This window comes from Uranotaenia lowii, chromosome 2, assembly GCF_029784155.1.
Source record: "Uranotaenia lowii strain MFRU-FL chromosome 2, ASM2978415v1, whole genome shotgun sequence".
Classification (NCBI taxonomy): Eukaryota; Metazoa; Arthropoda; class Insecta; order Diptera; family Culicidae; genus Uranotaenia; species Uranotaenia lowii.
Genome location: NC_073692.1, coordinates 303,483,816 through 303,501,202, shown reverse-complemented (window position 1 = coordinate 303,501,202; position 17,387 = coordinate 303,483,816).

The following is a 17,387-nucleotide window of genomic DNA, read 5'->3' as shown; positions in this document are numbered from 1 at the left end:
TTCTATTAAAACGGAATCCAACTAGAAATACATCACAGCAACCATACTTCCTTCTCCGATTTCACAATTTCTCTTCTTTCCTTATTCAAACCCCATACACATATACGACATCACAAGAAAATTTTCAGGTGCCATTTTTAAAACATAATTTCTTAAAATTTCAAATACTTCACACCAAAATATTCCTTCAAGGGCAATGCTAAGCTAACACTCTTTTCAACACATGAAAGAACCACTGCCCTGTTCACTTTTTGACTCCGCGTAATTGCCAAATACAATCACCGACCGCAACAGTTTCTGTTAATTATTTTCTTCCAAAGGCCATTTCCTTTTCATTGAACCAAAGCTGGGTCACTTTAAATGATTCAGAAAATTTTCGTGTTTTCAAAACACAAGGAAACACAGCACAACCCAATTCCAACGAACAACCAGGAACGCGACGACTAGCCGGGAGAATTAGAGAAAAACGACCGTTCACGATCTAGGCTCAACTCATGATCTGGCTAAATTCACTTTGTTTAAAAAAAAACCCAGAAATAATCCTTAATTATCCATTTGAATTCAATTTTTCCGATAAATTTCTTTAAACGCAAGGAAAATCGACACGAGCGAAAAATCACGACCGCACTCCACCTTTTAAAACAAGATTAAAATATTGAAAATAAACTTTTTTACTCTAGCTGTTCTAAGATTGAGAACTGCTGTATTCCACGGAGTTAGATAACGCCAACTGGAGAAAAAGGAAAAAAAAAACAGAGAGAACAACATCGTTCCATGAATCCCGGAAATTGACTTAAGTCAACGAGCTAGCACAAGGTTTATTTTCATTCTTTTCATTGCATGGTGCATAAATTAATGATTTTTCATAACGCTACTGAAACTTTCTTCTCCTATTTTTTTAACACTATAACTTGATACATCACTGAAACCCTCGCTAACAGTGCATGTACCTTTTCTTATCATCAAGTTGACATCAGTAGAAAATATTCTGATTAACCAAATTCGTCTACTCAATTACCTACTCTGCTCCGGCAAAAGTACAAAGAAAATGTTATAACGTTTCCGAATTATGTAACATTTAATATTTTTCTCCCAACTTTTTTTTACTTCTGTATCTCTTTCATTCATTACAGTTCATTAAAAAAAAAGTGGAGAAAATAATACTTATCTTGCCATTGCGTGCTCCATCCATTAGTCAAAACTGGTCAGTAAGAAACATGCTGGTGCGATTGAGACGGAGCAACCAGTACAAGTACCAACCAAATTTTCTCCAGGCAACGTCTATTCATATGCATCTCCTCATGAAAAATGAAACAGTAATATATGAAAAAACCCACTCGCGTCGATCAATGGAGAAAAATTTCAAATTGAAACGAGTTTTTATTTTTAAAATAGAAGTCATCAGAGCACTTTTTACTAAATCTTTACACTTCATCCTCAAACAAAAGGCAAACTACACAGCACCGTTGATTTTTTTCGCGAAAAAGCACAACAAATTTTCGCAAAAAGTCTCAATTATTCGGACCCTTCTTCAGTTTATCAAAACTCTCTCTCTCTGAAAATTCGATAGATACTCCATTTCACACATGGATTTGGTAGATTTTATTCACTTCCAAAATTAACAAAAACGAGAGAAAAAACGCGCCGTCTGGAAAAACACACCCGGTTTCGAGCAAGGCCTGCTCTGTTCTCTCTCTTAGTCTTGAAAACAAAACAGTTGTCTAAAAAAAAGCATCTATAAATATTGGAAAAAAAACCCTTATTATTAAATCCTCATGTTTTGTTAGAAAAATAATTACTGTTAATGCAGTGAAATATCATAAAAAGTATAAAGCACATCACAACTTTAAAGACGCATTTGCTTGTTGTTGATAAATCGGTAAGCTTCTTATATGAAACCAAATTTAGGTAATCGTTTTGTACATAACTCATATGAAAACACCGACATTTTACTTAATGTACTATATACTATGTACTTAAGTAAAAAAAAATTATCAATTATAAATTAAATTCTCATCACGAAACTAATCAATCGCAACAACTTGTTACCATTTGCTTCAACAGTAGGGCTTTTTTACACTGATATACGTACCGCGCAAAAAAAAAAACGTGCAAAAAACCGTGTTAATTCCAAATAACCGTGAAAAATTCGGAAAACCGTGAAACCCCCCCCCCCCCCCTCTGAGGATCCAAACAGCAAGCGAGGTTTTCTATTCTACACTCAAAATTTTAAATTTAGAACCAAATTGTGATAATAAGAGCAATAATCGAGACTAAAAACTGATACTTCAAAACTTCAGAAATACATTTCAAGTCCAAAATTCTGCTACATTTTTTCAAAATTATCTGAAAGGTTCGTCGAAATTCAAGTTTTGATTTCAATTAAACCCATTCGGTGGTTCTTATACCTTAATTCCCATAAACAAAATTATATTCCTATTTTTGTATTTCAGATTCTGTGTCCAGTTCGAATTCTTGATTTCCAGTTTGAATAATCATTAGAAATTAGGAATGAACAACTGCTTTGAAATCTTTGTTCAAATTTGGTTTTGCATTTCATATCAAATTCAAATCATGTTTTCCGAATATGTAAAAAGAGAAATTTTGTTTTATATTCAAATTCGAAGTTCTTAATCTTAATTCTCACACAAAATTCACAAGTTTAAAGCTTCGAAATGGCAATCCAAAATGGCAAATCAGATTCAGATCTTTGTAAATTCGTATTTTAATTCTGATTCACAATACAGAATAAAAATTAAAACTTTAAATAGTGAATTTAGATTTAACCTGAACTACAGAATTTAAATAATAGATTCACGAATGAGGGCTTTAGAACTTGACTCATAAAATTTTGATTGGGATGAGATTCGGAAATCGTATTTTTGTAAATTTCAGAATCGTATAGAAATTTGGATACAGATTCCAAGCTGAATTTTTGAATTCAGGTTCTAAATTCAGATTCAAAATTCTGAAAGAGGTTTAATTTGTAAATAAATTAATGAGCAATTCAAGAGATCATGGACTTAACACATTGCGGACCAAATACGAGATATCTCGTTTTTTCGCTTGCCAACAGTGTGCTACTCTTCGAAGTATAACTCGAATGGACTGAATCTGAGTGTTAAGTTTTATTCGATATAATTGAACAAAACATTTGCCGTAACTTAAAAATGCTAAATTTGTAAAATGTAGTCCAGGCGTTTCTGAGATATAGAATGCCGAATTTCGGTGTTTCTCTTCATATACAGTGAGCGAAATAAGAATAGCACCACTATGTGTTTTGCTTGTTAAAAATTGAATGATTGAAAATAACGAAAATTTTCTTCCACAGTTTGTTCTGAATTGCTTAACGGATAAATCAAGCATAAGTTTACATTTTTTGGACATAGCAATTGGCGTTGAGGACCAAAAATGTGAAAAAGGGTGCGAAAGAAGAATAGAACCACTTGAGTTTTTCTAAAAAAAGAAGATTATTTTTAAAAATTTACTGTGTAAAAGTGAATAATAATGCTTCTAAGAGTTATTTGAATAACTGCATTTTAGGAGTTTTCCAGAATTCCAAAGGTTTTCAAAGGTTTTAAAATAGGGGTTTTAAGAGATGCTCCTCTAGCGTTAAGGAATTAGACATTTAAGCTGTAATTCGTTATCAAATTTTTAACTTTCTTCATTAAAATGACGTGAAATGATGAAACAAACATTCGCAGTTAAAACCGAATTTAGTCTCAATATTGATTTTCCAGGCTAATTCAGGCCCATATTCATCATTTTGAGGTATTTTCCCATCACAGTTTTGTGGAAGATCACGCTGCAGAAAGCTTTTTTGGATTTGCAAAAGAATCATCAGCACAAAAATGTACAACCGCCAAATTTCCTGCTCATCTCAAATTCCGATTCAATTGCAAATCATACCAAAAATACTGCTAGTCGTCTAGTCCATCAAGCTCCATCGCAAAGTATAACTTTATTCTAATAATCGATCCAAAAAATTCACTTTTAGTGACCTTGACGCAATTCTAATTATTTTTGGATTTAGTGATCTTAGAATCTCCAAAGCGCTCACACGGTACATGTATTTATTTCTTGACCAAAATCATGCAGCACTCCCTTATTAATCCCGGATATTCGAAAATAAGCATGAATTCGGTTAAATGGCAAGATAGTGCTGCCATCTATGACATTAAACTAGAGAAATAGTTTTTGACTATTAAAAAACAATAGTATTTTTTTATTTAAACCTGCTTTTTGGATTCAAACTCAGACTCAAATCTATTTTTCATCATTTTGCATCATACTTATGAATGTTCATGAAGAATTCAAGCAGTTTGATAAAATTTCATAGCTCAAATATTTTATTCCTTAACGCTAGAGGAACATCTCTTAAAACCTCCATTTTTAAACCTTTGAAAACCTTTGGAATTCTGGAAAACTCCTAAAATGCAGTTATGTATTCAAATAACTCGTAGAAGCATTATTATTCACTTTTACACAGTAAATTTTTAAAAATAATCTTGTTTTTGTTAGAAAAACCCAAGTGGTTCTATTCTTGTTTCGCACCCTTTTTCACATTTTTGGTCCTCAACGCCAATTACTACGTCCAAAAAAGGTAAACTTATGCTTGATTTATCCGTTAAGCAATACAGAACAATCTGTGGAAGAAAATTTACGTAATTTTCAATCATTCATATTTTAACAAGTAAAACACATAGTGGTGCTATTCTTATTTCGCTCACTGTATTTCTTCGTGGTCCTTAATGTGTTAAGATTGCTTGTTAGTTCAAATTCCAGATTTCCATTTTTTAAACTAAATTAGTTTGTAAACACAATTCAATTGAAAATCACAAGTAAAAGGTAGAATTTCAGTTCTTTGTTTTATCTGAAAAACCCCAAATTTTTTTTTAAAAAAATCATCTACAAGATTTTCATTATGGAATTGATTCTTTATGAAAAATATTTGCTGTTGAAGAAATACCTTCACCGCATTAATCTGAACAAAATTCTATATTTTCCCAGTGTATTGTTTAACATTTACACATAAAAGACACCAAAATTCGGAATTTTATGTTTCAGAAATCAGTTTTTCTTATCGAAATTTCATACTTAAATCATTAATTTGATTTAAGTTTGCATCAACAAAATTTTATCAGAAAATCTGATGTTTTTTATCTGAATTTTCATCGAAAGTTCAAATCTTTGAATTTGCAAAAGAGTTTAAGGTTTCTCTTGTTCGATTGGAGAATAAATTAAGTTTTTTTAAGAAGAGGAAGACTCTCTTAAAAAAGCTTATGTTATGACCAAATTAAGTAAGTTTGATCTACCAGACTCTTCAGAGAATTCAAAGATTTTAACCATCGATGAAAGCGAACTTAGCGCACCTTTTAGGATTAGGACCGATTTTCTAAAATTACAATTTGATACGAAAACTTTAATGTCAATGTACTTTAAAATGTATTATCATATAGCTACAAAAATAATTTGTATTAATTTTTTTGTATTCGTGAATTGTTGGTCAAAAAATCATAGGTAAAATAAGTCACCCCCCTCCCTCCATGAGTCGGTTCTTCCTACGGCCCTGGTCTCAGGTCTCTTGTCTCAGTCAGGTCTCTTATCTCAGGTCTCAGGTCTAAAGTTTCAGGTTTCAGGTCTCATGTTTCATGGCTCTTGTCTCATGCCTCAGGTATCATGTCTTATGTCTCATATCTTATGTCTAATATTTCATTTCTCACATCTCTTGTCTCAGGTCTCAAGTCTCTGGTTTCAGGTCTCAGGTCTTAGGTCTCATATTTCAGGTCTCAAATCTCATGTCTCAGGTCTCATGTCTCAGGTCTCAGTTCTCAGGTCGCAGGTGTTAGGTCTTAGGTCTCATGTATCACGTTCTTAGTCTCAGAGCTAAGATTTTCCGAACTTCATAAACTAGTAGATGAGTGTTTTGTATTCAAAAGGACTATTTTCTGTCAAAACCGTGTTAAAAAATCGCGTTAAAAACCTTGGTGTATTTGGTTCATCCTAAAGTTAATTGTTTAATCTTCACATTTAAGAAAGGTTAGAAAAGTGAATTCACATCATGGTGGAATGGGTTTCATACACTTTGGTTTTAGAATTCAAATTTTCCAATGAGACGCAGTTTTCCTAAAAAAAGAACTTGACATTAACCGCTACTGTTACAGTTTAAAGTTTAAATTATGGAAGAAAGAAATTGCCAAAAAAAACCAAGACATTTCAATAGTTTAAAATTTATTTAAATAGTCAATTAGAAGTAATTATTTCTGAGTTTCATTATTGCTAACTAAATGTTTGCGGCATTCAAAAACCTAAAAATGTGTAAAATATGTAAATAATTCAACAAATTGTTTCGTATGTTGCAGAGGGTTAAAATCACTTTGTTATTTTTTTCAGGACCCTGAGATTTTTCAAGAAAAGGATCATCAGATTTCACGGATCCTCGGAACGTTAAAGTGGCCTGGGAATGGAAAAGGGGGTAATGAACAAAATGCTTTTTACGAAATACATTCTGAACTTTTACCAACATGTTAAATTTAAAGTGATCCTGTTATTGACTTATGGGTGTTGTTTCGTGAGAAAATTATCTGAAAAAGATGTAAGTTGAGGTTTCAACCCTCTTCTGAATACGAGCCCTTGTATGTCCACGAAGTTCATTCACATTTTTCAGTTTAATTCAGTACTGTTAAAGAATTCTAACAATTTAATGTGTCAAAAATTCAATTAGCAATAATTAATTCTTAAAACTCGAATAAACTTTTTTTATTTTATTTCTTAAACTTTTTTAAAATCAAAAGCTACAGAAAAACCGATTATGTTTCTGTTTTGCCAAAAATTGCTTGGCTAGAGATTAATGAATGATGAATTAATTTTTTTTTTGTTTCGATTATAGTCGTTTTACCGTCTTTATGGCATTCGCGACTTTATCAACGTTGCAGTTGGCGGATCGTTATTGAAAAACTTATCCGGTACAACTGTGTTCGATGTTTACTCTTGGGCTCGAACTCGCGGACATCGGCTCAGGAGACAACATGCAGACTTGCCAACTGAGCTATATCACAAGCACAATGATGAATTAATGATTAATTTTTTTTGTCTCACGGATTCAAATTCTATGCAGCAGAGAGTTAAAAGCTTGAATTTAACGTTAAGCTTTTACGTTAGTTTCCAGAAACTATTTGCTCGTAAAACAGGCTGCCATCTATTCGACGCTCACCAATCAAAATACCGTATATGGAACTTGAATGAAGCCATAACTCAGTCAAAATGGATGGAGCAGCGCAAAACTTTCAAGTGAATTTAATAACAACACCCAGCTTGTGTGGTTTGGTTAAAATGGATGGCTGGCTGGCTTGCTGGTTGAATAGATGGATGGATAGATGACTTTATGTTCACCCAGTCCCCCAGTTCACAGAATGTTATGGGTTTGTGTGTAAATAGGTATAGATATCGACCGTGAAGAGGTACTATACCCATGGATGAACAGCACAATTTAGCGTCGCGACATCCCATACGAGGAGGTATCGTAAAAACACATCACATCACCATGATGGCATCCCCACAACCGAGTCCAAACAACAACTCGTGGCCTCCCCGCCCCCCAAGTCAGCTCCAAAGGCAGCTACTAGAGCAGTTAGTTGTAGACATTAAACCGCACAAAGCAAAACTACAACAGCTAAACTATTACCAAAGCTGTTAGCTTCCATCAAACTAACGCATCCGCGAAGTGTGTTTGTAGTATGGGGTATGGAGGGATGAATTTACGCGACCATCCGACCGGGACCTCAGTCAGGGTAAGGGGGGATGAAATGGTTTTACGTTCCCTCACACATCCTCGAACGCATAATGGTCCAGCCAGTGTTGTTGTTGTTTATGTGAGGTAGGTTGAGGGTGGTTGGGAAGTGGTAAGTAAAATATATAGTTTGTCGGTTCTTCCTGCGGGAAACCATTGGAAGTTGGGGTTCCCTGCTTTTTTTTTGTCTTGCTTAGCTCTGCAGTTCCAAGTTTGCTACTCTGGTACCCACTACTGGTGGAAGTATTAATTCATATTTTTTCCCTGCGTGCTGGCCATGGAATTTATGTGGCGTCAAAAGCTCGCCATGGCTAGCAAACAGTCCTCGGTCACAACTCATTTTCGCTGACACCGGGCTTGACTTTCGTCGAATGAGCTGTTGCAACCTTGGGCAACCTTTACTAGACGTACTTCCAAGTGCAGCCAATTCATTCGACGGCATCGTCAAGTAGGTGAAAACTTTTGTTGGCAGCAGCCGCTTTTTTCCATTTCAAGCTATTTAGCACCGTCTAAGCCTCAAGAGTCGAGACCGACCTGGTTTCAGATTATATGCTTTTGCCTCCCCTCTGAAAGGCAAGTTAATTAGAGGCACCTCAGCCGAAAAGCGCTTCACCGAAAAGGGAAATCTTAAGCCGATTACGATCTGTTTTGCTCTACCTACCTCGTTTTTCCGGAATCGTGTTTGCCGATTGAATTTCCATTCAACCGTTCAATAGAATCGAGAACACCCTCTCCCCCTGACTCCCCATTCCAGATTTCCCGGCTGATAGAACCAATTAATTGAATATGATGACTATAATCGGGAGCTTGTTTTATTCATCGAAAAATCTAATTGAAAACGGTCATTGTTTCGAAGGTATAATCGATTACGCCCTTCAATGTCAAACACGAATAAATGAAAGCGTCATTCGTTTTTGAGCAGCTAAAATTAGTTCCATGAAAATCTCGGAAATTTAGCTCGAAAAATTCTGTCGCATTTATTGGAATCGATAATAGATGTCAAATGAAGAATTTCATCAGAATACAGAACTGCCATTTCGACTTCAATAAACAGAAATGAGCAAATAAATGATTAATTATTGATTTTCATGAGCTTATAACGATATTGTTTGACTCTATTGCGTGTGATTTATTGTTGACCAAAAATATAAATTTATTTCCCGTAGGCTTTGGAATCATTTTTTTATAATTTTTTTTAAATAAACCTTCCCATTTCAAGAGGATTCATATAACGATACATATTTTCAACTAAATTTTGAGTTTTCAAAGGTCATAAATTGAATGACTCATAATCTCGACGATTCCGAATAAAGGAATAAGAATGTTTCTATTGACATTAAATGCTTTTCCTACCAAGAAAGTTTTTTTTTGATTATGTTTTGAATTTTGAACTTTCATTAAAAATACTCACAATACCTTTTCATTAAATTTTCAAATCAAATGTTTAATTTTACATTATTACAAGAGGTTTGAATGAAAAAAGAATGAAGCACACAAAAGTAAACTGATAAATATTTCCAAATCGACCGAGTTTTGGCAGTTAATATTCAAATTTCAAATGTTGATGTTAAAATGTGATGAAATAAGTGTGCCAACTCCTGGATCCAATATTTTTGTTTGGTATGGGAGATTTTCTCTGTTTCATGCTTATTCCTTTGAAGAAGCTTCAATTAAACTCCAAACGGAGGTTTAAGTTTATCAAAATAGAGTAGCAATTTTTCTTGAGTTAAAGTTTACCAGGCGGATTAAGCTATATATCGATATTGTGTTTTTGTTTTAGTTGAGTGAGTACAAAAGTTTATCGATTTTATCACGCTCAAATTAAAATTACCGCGAAAATGGCAAAAACCGTGCATTTGATGAAACTTGAAAAAAGTCAATAATATATTTTTCATGATCTTAAACTAAAGTAGCTGCATTCAAAGAAGAAATTTACATTACAAAACAATCGGCTTTGGTTTATAATATTTTTCCCTATATCAATTTCACAGTTATTGCTTAAAGCCAAAGACACGTTCCACACATTTGCGTCCGGAGAGCCGAAATTTTCAAATAGCAAAAACTTTATGTGTGTTTTTTTTTAGAGGATGATTCAACGCGTTCAAAAATTTCACATTGAATGGTTTGTATAACCTTTGAAATGAGTGTCAAAAAATATTAAAGTTCCTTCAAAACTGCACATTAGACCGCTGCTAACTTTAAATGGAAATTTCAAAATGTCTAATTTTTACACCTCCCATAACTTGTTTTGGTAGTTTTTGTTGCCAGAAATAGCAATGAAAATTTTGGAAGCGATCCATCCAGTCCTGGATTAGAGCAACGGGTTTTAATTTTGTATGGGGTAGCAAATTTTTTCATTCAATAATCGCCAAAGATGTACTGAAGGTTTTTAAAAATAAAACTTTGGATGAAAAATATTCCCTGATTCCTGGAGTGCAGTTCATGTCAACAAAGCAAAAACCGAACTTGTACCCCAGAGAAGATATTCGATGTGATACATTTTTTTTTATTTTTTTTTTATAATTTTAGCGAGTTTGACTGTTTATTGGCTGCGTAACCGTAGGATGAGAAAAAAAATCAAAAAAAAAGTTTTGCATAGTCAGGAAATTTCCTGCTTTATTTAACCTTTGCAAACAAGTTTCATGAAATTATTCAAAGCTCTATGAAGCAATGTTTGCCATTGTTGAATACTTTTCAATGGATGAGAACTTTTTATATTGGTATGGTTGCAACTTTTTTCATGAAATGCTTAGCTGCTTGTCATGTTAGCAAAAACTGAAGCTCAAAACAAAAAATCAAAGACCAACTTCATTTCAGGCTTATTTAAATTTTCTGGATGATTTAAAGTGCAAAATTTTCTTCTTGCATACAAATTTCCATGCACAATTGAAACGCGTTGCGCTAACTCAGGAATCAACCAAATCATCTCAAATTTTACACTGATGCTTGGTGACCCAAAAGACATCGATAAAACATATGGGAGCAAAAAAACATTTTTTGCAGCGGTCTGCTGTACATATTTGTTGAATAAATTTCAATCTCACCTCAATCAAATTCAACGTAGAATTGATCAAATTATTTTTTTTTTTGAATGCAGTTTTGTAGTTCATTTGATGTACGAAAAGTTTCCGAATAAAGTACATAATTTTTTTTTACCCGGTAGAGTTGCTATAAGGGTGCTGGTACACGTTTTTTGCGTCGTCACATCACGAAAAAGCTAGGGCGAGTGCTCCTACTTTGGACCTAGAGCCCACTTTAGTCCTAAATTGCCGAAAATTTTAAATCATTGATTTTGCTAGCGTAGGATAAAGATACTCCTATGCACACAATGAACTCTTATTCTTACTGCATCCGACCATACAGTTTTTTGCTATAAAAAGTCTTTTTTATAAAATTTTCACAGTTTTTTTTTTCAAATGTACCTCTTTATGGGTGATTTATCGGACAGCTTAATTAGTGGGGCGTGTTTTTAGATAATAGCGAGAAAAAGGATAAATCTCGTTTTCTTACTGTTCAAGCCAAAGTTTAAAGGGAAAATACTTTCACAGTGAAGAATATAAACCATACTATCTATTTTTCCTGAAATAAAAAATAAATAAATGGGAAACCTGGAAAATTTGTAAAAGGTCCAAAAATGGGAGACTTTTGATTTTGATGTTCCATTTTTAGACTTGAAAACTCACATTGGAACTTGCAGATAAGATCTTTTACTAAAAATAAATTTCCTGAAAGATTTGAAGCTTCCGTCCATCTATGAGAAAAACATGATTATGTAAAAACCTACATTTGTTTAGTTTTCACTCAACTAACCCTGTGAAAGTTTGTGATCATGATGAGCTTGGACAAAAGCTCATTTTGTGAAAAATGAGAAAAATAAATCTTTAAAGCTATGTAAAATACTAACTAAATATAGGGTAAGAACACTATATATTGAGCACCATCTTTGGGATTCAACACATTTGTGGCCAATAAATATCAATTTCTTGAAAATTTATTCAATTTTCATTAAACTAAAAGCCTAAGTTTACAAAAAACCTTCTCTCTTAGTTATAGCGAGAAAAGTATGACACAAAAATGCATAGATTTTCACCAATTTCAAACATCTCAAAGTATAATTTTTTAGTAAAATTCTACGTCAGGTAACATACTTAAATGAAGTATTAAGTTTCAAATTTAGAAAGAAATAAAAAAAAAATGCTTATACCTGCTGAAGAAAAAGTTTATTAGAGGCAAGTTTTTGGTGTTTAAAATGAAATTTTAATAATTTTTCTTTGTAACTCGTTCTTGGAATGGGAGCCTACTGTTAAGTCCTAGTGAGTTAAAAAAATACTTATAACTTTTAACTACAATAACTCAAGAAGTCAAGTTAAGTTTTTATTAAAATTTCTAACTTGAACTTTTTTGCAGAAACTTTCCGAAATTCTCAGTGAGCGAAGAAGTAAGCCATCTATATCTACAGAACATTCATGGATATTTTCAATAGCTTTCATGCAATTACTACTCTATGATAAGGTTGCCAGATTGCCTGGTTTTATCCTGGTTGGCCAGGATACCTATTTAATACAAAATTTGGGAACAGTTCGGCCCAGTTTCATTGAAAAATGCCCGGAATTTGCACGGATTTATTTACTTTTTTTTGCAAATCAAACAGAAAAAACAAATTTGTATTGTAAATTTTTTTATGTTTGTCTACAAAAACCAAATTATATGAGCAAGTTTTAAAAGCCTAAAATACGATTTTAAACCTGTCTCTGAGTTTTGACGTTTAAATTTTTTACTTGATTTTCGTTGAATAATATCTGGGTTTTGACCAAATTTTTCTCGGATATTGCCCGGTTTGTGATCGTCAATTTTGAAATCACATGCCCGCATTTTGCCAGGTTTTTATGTAAAATTTGCTCGGATTTGATCAGCCAAGAGAAATCCTGAAAAAAATGGCAACCTTACTTTATGGTCGATATTGAATTGTCCTTCTGGTGAAGATAGTTTCGATAGCAATTTACATAAAATTAACATATATTTCATCGAATTATTTGCGGAAGATATTGGTAAAATAGATTTACAAAATCAGAATAAAAACTACATTTCCTTGTTCAACTCAAATCTAAATGGAATTTCTGTTTTCATATTTCGGATTCGGTATCCAGTTTGGGATTCTTGATTTTCGGTTCAAATCATCATTAAAAAAAATGAAATGAAATGATGTTTTCTAATAGCTCAAATTTGATTTTGCATTACATTCGAAACTGATACATAATTTTCGAAACTCAAATGCGTTTTTAATATTAAGATAGTATTATTCCTTTTATTAAAAAAAATAGAAACCATACTGGGTTTATAAGATTTTCATTCAAGTGCTTAATTTCAATTCATTAAAATTTGAATTGAAAACAAATGAAAAGTTAAATCTTGCAAAGTCCAATCAATATAAAGTTTCAACATGGCAATCCAGAATTGAATACTTGTAACCAGATTACTTATTTTCTTTTTGTTACACATTCTAGTCGTTTCAAAAGTAATGATAAAAATAATTAATTAAGAAAGAAATACAAAACATCCGAATGAAAATAAAAGGTAAATGGTTGAGGTCTTAGATTAATATTAACTCTTGGCTTGTAATGGAAATGGTGAGTTATTGTCTAAATTCATGATTCGTTTTTTTATTTCAGAAATCCCATTTCAATTTGAAAACAAATCTAAAGTTCAAATTCTAAGTTCAGGTGCAGAGCTAAGATTTAGAATTAATATTCAAAATTAAGATTAAGATCAGCTCGTAAATGAAATTCACAATAAAGATAAAATCATCAAGATGACTTTTTCGTTGGATTTGATATTGTAAAAGATCGCATACTAATAATTTTTATTGTTGTGTTTCAAAATTTCAAACTTTTCAACAGGACATTTTGAATCAAAATTCAGCTTTAAATAATAAATGTAATGTAAATTCGAGTTTGTTTTGTTATTTTTCAATGGTGTTTTTTTTAATAATTATTTACAGGATTCTGATAATTGAACTTTAATTATAGAATTGATGATAAATATTTTCTGTAATTTTCCTGTAAAACAAAAAGCAGGGAATTTCATATTTTTGTGTGTGTTGGCAATTTTGACAATTTTGACAATTTTGACAATTTTGACAATTTTGACAATTTTGACAACCGACTTGTGCCCCATTTAAGCTGATATTGTATAGAGGCTCCCTTCCATCAAAAGTGAGATTCTCAAACTATTATAAAAACCATCTCTTACACGAAAAACCCTCATATATCAAATTTCACTTCATTCCAACTGTCCGTTTTAACGTGCTGGTGTTACAAAGAATTCATATAATTATCTTTATAATTAAGATCTTTTTAATTCGTTATATTCATACATTGTTTTCTACAAGTCTCTAGCATTTAGTTTTTTTTTTTTAAATTTTCTCTCTCATTATCACGTCACGCTTGCTTTGTTTTGTTTTGGTTTTTTTTTTCAATTAAATTTACTTATTGGATAAAAGTTCAACAATATTTTCAGATTTTTAAAGTTTGTTGGGGTTCTTTGGCAAAAAAAAAAACAGAAAATTGACAAGTTTTGACAAATTACCTATCAAAAACTCGTCACGTCACGCAGGGATGTGTCCAAGTATAATATCAATTTGTTAGCGTTCAACCCTTCATAGAGTATCATTGAGTGAGCCTATTGCTCAAATAAAAAAAAAAGAATATTTTTTAGCGTTAACATTGATCGCAATAAAAGATTCAACGCAAATTGCATTGTTAAAAATATTTTCTGATTCGTAATTTTGTCACAAAATTGCTCCTTATAAGCAATAATAATTTCCTTTGAAAATAAACGTCAAACTTAAAGCAACATAAAGGATTTTAAGGTTTACTAACTTTGGTTGGACATATTTTTGACAATTCATTATCTGTGTCCATTTAGCAGTAGTCAACAGCAACTTTAAGTTACAAAACAAAATATATTTTCTGATGCTTATCCAAGTCTTTTAAGACACAAAAAATTAATTTAAATTTTCAAGTTATTAAATGTTATAAGCCTTTTTTTTCAACCATTGAAAGACATTATTCTATTGGTGGTGGTACATTTGAATCAAACAAAAATATACTATGTTAAAGGTGTCGAACCTCCATTAGTTTTATTAAATTTTCTGTGGTCTTTTTTCCAATAAAGCCTTGCTCATTTCGCAAAACATTTTTCCAAAAACTGTGATGAAGGTTCACCGAGCCTGTGTTCTGTCTTTAAAACACACAAACGGCACACATTCGCTAACATATCCTTCAAAAAACCAATATATGGGCAACGATGCTCATGAAGCATATCAAAATCCAATCAATTTTCGATGGGAAAGCATCACCCCGGCTTTTTCTCTCACGCGCACAAATCCACCCCCGCAGCCCCATGAGCCCGGTTCCTGTTCCGGGGGTTGATTTGATCAGAGCAAATGATGAAGTACGACGCCGACGACTACCAAATGCTGCCGGAATTTTCCAAGGATGGTAAACGGTGCGGTTTGTCGAATGATGACGAATCCTTTTCCCATTTCCCAAACCGAACGGAGCAAATATGAACCATGGAAGAAAAAAATTCTACTCAAATACGAAACTCGGCTTCCCTTACACGTGTGCCGAGCGAATTGGATTGGGTTTGTTCCAGCAAAAAAGGGGTTGAAGGAAAGGGGGGAGGCCGGAACGGAAAAAAAGTACAACAGAAACCAAAAAAGTTCCAACTTTTGTTGATGTTAAACTTTTTGCCGTTAGTTTGATTTGGGATTTTTCCTCTGACTGACTGTTGCCGAGCTCAGAGTGATGACAACTCGTGCCTTTTTCACTTGATGCTTTGTCGAAGGAATCAACTTTGATGATTACCGGTTTGTTAGCTTTGTGATTAAAATTTGTTTAAGCCGTTTTAATTATGGTATTATGAAGCCATCGTCGGTGTATTGTAAAAGTTTTTTTTAGCTCAGGTAAGCGGAAACTTACCATCTTTTAAAAAAAGAATTTTATCAAATTACTTGAACTTGTAAAATATTAGTGAGCTTTTTGAATTTGTGAACTAGCAAGGATGTTTCCTTTTAGCAAGAATAAATCTCGTGAGTGAAAATTGAAGAAAAGTTTATCGATCGTAAGCCGACAGAAGAAACATTCTTTCCTCAACTTCACGTTAACATTTCTTCACACGAACGCAATCATATGGCTGCATCGAGATGGAAAAATATGTTGCGAAAATAAAACCCCGGATCCAAAAAACACATACACACATCGAATCAAGAAAATACCAATTCATTCACAGTTCAACAGATTCCCGAATAAAGTCGATTTTTTTTTCAAATTTATTTCTGTCACTTTCTCAATCTCCGGATGTTTTAGAAATTTCGATCGACATGTTGACAACACTTTTAACACTTTTATGGCAGCTTTCGGGTGTTGGAGCTGTATCCTCCAGCCTGCTCAATGATTTGGAGAAAACAGTCAAGAATCTTCTCCCGCGCATGGAATACTTTGTTCCACTTAAAAGACGCTTGTTTGAAATTATATGAAAAGTGAATTTCCTTGAGATTTAAGAAGCTTTGCAGGTAAAGTGCAAGTAGTTATGATTGCATCAAAATTAAAATGTTCACCTAAAATGATCCAAAACTGGGATCTTCCATTTTTTTGGACTTGAATTGGCAATGATTTTCTGATCCTCCTGAAATTTCTTTCGGATTGATGTTTTCAATTATGAAATCTAAATAAATAGATAAGTGTCAAATCTGATGTAACGTAAGGTTGCCAGAATTTTTTCAGTATGTATCCGAGGTGAACACATCCGGATTTTTTTTTCTTGAAACCTGACAAAATCCGGAAATTCGATTTCAAAATTTTTGACCAATAAACCGGGAATATCCGGGCAAATTTTGTCATAAGCCAGGAATTACTCAACAAAAGTCTAGAAAAAAAATTGACTCTTTTAAGATTATTTTTATAAAACTTGCTCAAAAAATTTCACTTTTGAATACATAAAAAATGTAATATAATAAAAAAATATTATATAATATCCGGTCAAACCTGGAAAAACCGGGCAATCTGGAAACTTTAATCTAGCGTATAGCGTCTATAACAACATCTTTCATGATAGATACTCATGTACCTTTTCAATCTTACTTCTCACGGTCACCATGAAAGACGCTATGTCACCGTTAACAACACTTTTTCTTCTTTTTTGCTGTTTCCAATGCAAATGATAGATGATCAGAATCCTCATTAACTTTTTTTTTTATCAATTACTTGGACACGCCGCTTTTACTTAATCGACGACACAAAGGGCGGAAACCTTTTTGATAATGGAAAACGTTGGCCAATCAAATTTATCGATCGAATTCTTTTTGTCAGACATCACCACACTTCGATGCATTAGTGAAAATGTATGAGAGATTCACTTGAAAGCTATTTTCACCAAAACAGAAACATAACGTGAAGCTTTTCCGGTAATTGATTTGCCTTTGGCTTATTTCGGAATATTGTAAAGCCCAAACCAGTTGCATGCTGGGGATTAATTTGAAAACAAACTGTTCAGGATCGCCCCTGATGGCATGGACCGGTAGCATCAGACCTTTTTT